This window comes from Palaemon carinicauda, chromosome 14 (assembly GCF_036898095.1).
Source record: "Palaemon carinicauda isolate YSFRI2023 chromosome 14, ASM3689809v2, whole genome shotgun sequence".
Taxonomy (NCBI): domain Eukaryota; kingdom Metazoa; phylum Arthropoda; class Malacostraca; order Decapoda; family Palaemonidae; genus Palaemon; species Palaemon carinicauda.
Genome location: NC_090738.1, coordinates 48,645,197 through 48,649,434, shown reverse-complemented (window position 1 = coordinate 48,649,434; position 4,238 = coordinate 48,645,197).

Below are 4,238 nucleotides of genomic sequence, written 5' to 3'. Positions count from 1 at the left end.
TTATTTCCCTTATCTCTCTAAGTGGTCGCTCCATACCCCTCCCGACTTAATCCTTTTCTGTGGAAACCTTTGTCCTAGTCAGGTCTTTGTCATTTCAAATAAGCTTTTTTTTTTTTTTTTTTGTATTTTGCCATGGAGGTAGTTATAGAAACTTTTAATGGCTGCAGTATTCCATACTTAAAATCATTTGCTAAATTTAATGGCGATTTTTTTTATACAACATCAATATCAATAATTTCCTTAAGTCACACAATGTACTAACTCAAGGTTTACAGTGTCCCAAGTGTCGTTCCTTCCTAGCGTATAGGAAAGACATTCACGTATATTACTGCGATACCCAGATTAAGGTATCTAAAACAGAGAATAACGCCGATGTGGTTATACTGTTACTGCATATAAGGGTACATTTTCAGGAAAAAGTCGCCTCCCCCCGGGAAGATAATATTATTTGTGAACCACTTCTTACATAATATTGGGATCACGATACACTCATGGAGGGTATCGATATATCCTCTAGGACCAGTGTCGATTGGAGAAGTTTCTGTTCGGAGGTCATGGAATACTTCTTCGATAATCAGGAGGCGATTGGTAGCGACAAAAAGTAGTTGAAATAGACGAATCCTATTTTGGCAAAGCTAAATAGAACCGTGGTAGACCGTTAAGTGCCATATGGGTCTTAGGGGGTTATTGAACATGTAATCAAGACATTTTTATCATCCCTTTAGCACCCCCCCATCTACTAAACGTGATGCTGCAACTTTAATTCCCCTAATTCAGCAATATATCAAACCTGGAAGTGTAATTATTAGTGATAAAAGTGGTCTGCCTACAACTCTCTTTCTGAAATAGGTTACCAATATAAAACTATTAATCATTCTGAACATTTCGTTGACCCCTAAGGTGCAACCATCCATAAGCAAAATATAGAATGACACAGGAGAGAAGTGAAGGAGTGGGTACAGAGACCGAAGACTGAATATTTCAAGCAATATTTTTCCAGGTCCTTTTTTACCCACTACTACCCAGAATATACGCTATTGCACCACTTCTTCCTTATTGCCATTCGCCTCTACCCTCCGATACAGCAACAGCCAGGGGACCCCCAGGACCCACAACCTTCCACGTCCCAGGCATAGGAATTAAGACGTCACAGTCTCAACCGCGCCGTGAGCCACAAGTTTCGACATCCGGGTCATGAAAGAAAGTCGTTCATTTCTTTAATTCTAATGTTTTTAGAGTGTGAAGCTCAACATTACCTCTTACCAGTACAAGTTTGGGACTTGGGAAGAGGGTCCGGGGGCTTGCCCCCAGCTAGGGGTTGTGACCTGGGAAGGGGGTCCGGGGGCTTGCCCTCAGCTAGGGGTTGTGACCTGGGAAGGGGGTCCGGGGGCTTGCCCCCAGCTAGGGGTTGTGACCTGGGAACTAATAGGTTAGGTGGGTTTGTTAGGTTCTGTACCCTTTGTACCTTTTTATATATTGTGTCAAGGGTATAAAATACACATGCTTATATCATCGTAGCATTGCTAACGTTAGCAATGTCATCGTTACATTGGTAACGTTGCGTAATTTTGCTAATGTTAGCGTTCGCAGTACATACATAAGTGAAGCAACACTGAATTTGAACAAGTCATTACATTTAAACATTTTAACAGTATACACATAACAAAAGACATTACATTTAAAAGATTTTACAGTAAATATAAGTTTTCCTGTAGAAAATAATGTGATTTAACCAGTTTCCACCTTCATTTCAGCTGTAATAACAGCAACCAGTTTGGCTACTTATAGTTAGTGGAATTGGGTGTTCTGTTCGTTTGCGATTGAAATGAAGGACAAATCACGTTATTTACTACAGGAAAACATATTTTCTGTTCAAAATGAGAATCTGTAATAAAGTAAAACACTACCCGATCGATCTGCTGCCATGCGAATGCTAGGCAAATACATTACCACTGTACTAGCCAGTATGGTCTTGCTCCTATCTACTGGAAAGCAGTAATGGGGCTGGGTAGGACTAAACCATAAGATTACCTAAATTACAAACCACTTACTTTCCACGTGATAAAATTGACCGTTTATGGCACCATTCTATAATTTTACCAAGTCTAACGGCAAGTCAACACTGTAGCAATGTAAGTCTAGACCATCCATAGCCCATTTGAATGGAATAAAACCAAATCACGTATATACAAGTGTTAAAAGATTATTAAATCGTTCGTTCTCCACTGATACTGGGGTAATATGCAATGAAAAATAAATCTTAGTACAAAAACTACTAACCTCAAAGGATACAAGAAGAAATATCGACGACTATGGCATCTATGTGTCAGCCTCAGTACGACATGCAAAGGGGTCTTCCCTTTAAATCATCTTCTCTTGGCTTTAGTGAAACAATTAATTATACAAAAGCAGCATATTAATCACTTGATATATATATATACACTGTGATCGTTACCTTAACACTGTATAATGAGAAAAACTACCGAAGTCGGATTTAGAAAATGGACGTTGAACGGTTACTTAACTGGCCGAGCGACGATTGACCAGTATTGCCACCTTCCAAAGCGAGAAAAACTTAGATGGCCACTTCAAAAACACAGATTTAAAAAACATAGAAAACTCAATAAACCCATTTCTCTTAAAATTGCCCACATAACTAGAAATAAAGTATATGAAATTTATAAACGAAACAAAAATGCCTTTAAATCTATTGCACACAAAAGCACTAATACACTGTCATCCTGAATGTGATTTTTTTTTTTTCACTTGTTGACACAGTTCAATCAGAACTGTTCTGCAGTCTGACAGAAATTTTATCTTTATTCCTTATTCAAGTGGTTCTTTAAAGTTGCCCTAATTGTCCTCCAAGCAGATACCAAAAAACGGAGTTATTCCGAATTATCATCAACATGAACCCTATCTTTCCTCCAAGACATGACCATACATGGCCTAAATCAAACGTGAGGAATTCTAGTGGCATGGGATAATCCCCCGAGATGTCCAAAAAGAGATTTAGTACATCGCCCCCAGGAGATATTCAGAGTTATAGATTAAAAAATAAAGGTAAATTTGGAATAACAACACCTGTGTTGACCCGCATCGCAGGCGATATTGTAATTTGGTCAAGTAAAAAAAGCATTGTGAAATACTCATGAAATTTTTACGGGAATATAAAGCTATAATGTTTAAAAATTAATCATTATTTATGATTGTGAAATTTCCCAAAATAAGAGAAAGTATGGGGTATTTTTGAATTAAAAAAAAACAGACACCTAGATCGAAACGGGAAAATACAGATCTAGGTGAAAAAAAAAAAAACATAGAAGTGGCATCACATTGAACAGTAAGTCAAATTAGAGACTACAGTATTGCCACAGCCATTCAGCCAATGCTACAAATACTAGTTAGATATGATGTAAATTATTTTCGCCTTTCATAAACTGTCATTGTTTAATTCTAAAATGTTACAACGGTGATGGGAAGGCACCCAAAATTATTTTTGCAAAAAGATTATAGAAAAATCTAGTAATGCGTCATAATGGTTTGTGTTACCAAATCAAAGACTATAGTCTTTGTACCAAATCACTAAACAACGCACCTTCACTTACGAATTCCTATTTTGTATTATTGAATTACATAAAATATTACTTGCTAGAGAGTTATGGAGTCCTTTGACTGGCCAGATAGTACTATATTGGATCCTTCTCTGGTTATGTTTCACTTTCCCTTTGCCTACGCTTACACCGAATAGTCTGGCCTATTCTTTACAGATTTTCTTCTGTCCTCATACACCTGACAACACTGAGATTATCAGACAATTCTTCTTCACCCAAGCCCCAAGGGGTTGACTAATGCACCGTAATTGTCCAGTGGCTACTTTCCTCTTGGTAAAGGTAGAAGAGACTCTTTAGCTATGGTAAGCAGCTCTTCTAGGAGAAGGACACTCCAAAATCAAACCATTGTTCTCTAGTCTTAGATAGTGCCATAGCCTCTGTACCTGGTCTTCCACTGTCTTGGGTTAGAGTTCTCTTGCTTTAGGGTACACTCGGGCACACTATTCTACCTAATTTCTCTTTCTCTTATTTTGTTAAAGTTTTTTACAGTTTATATAGGAAATATTTATATAAATGTTGTTACTGTTCTTAGAATATTTTATTGTTCATTGTTTCCTTTCCTCACTGGGCTAGCTTCCCTGTTGGGGCCCCTGGGATTATAGCATCCTGCTTTTCCAACTAGGG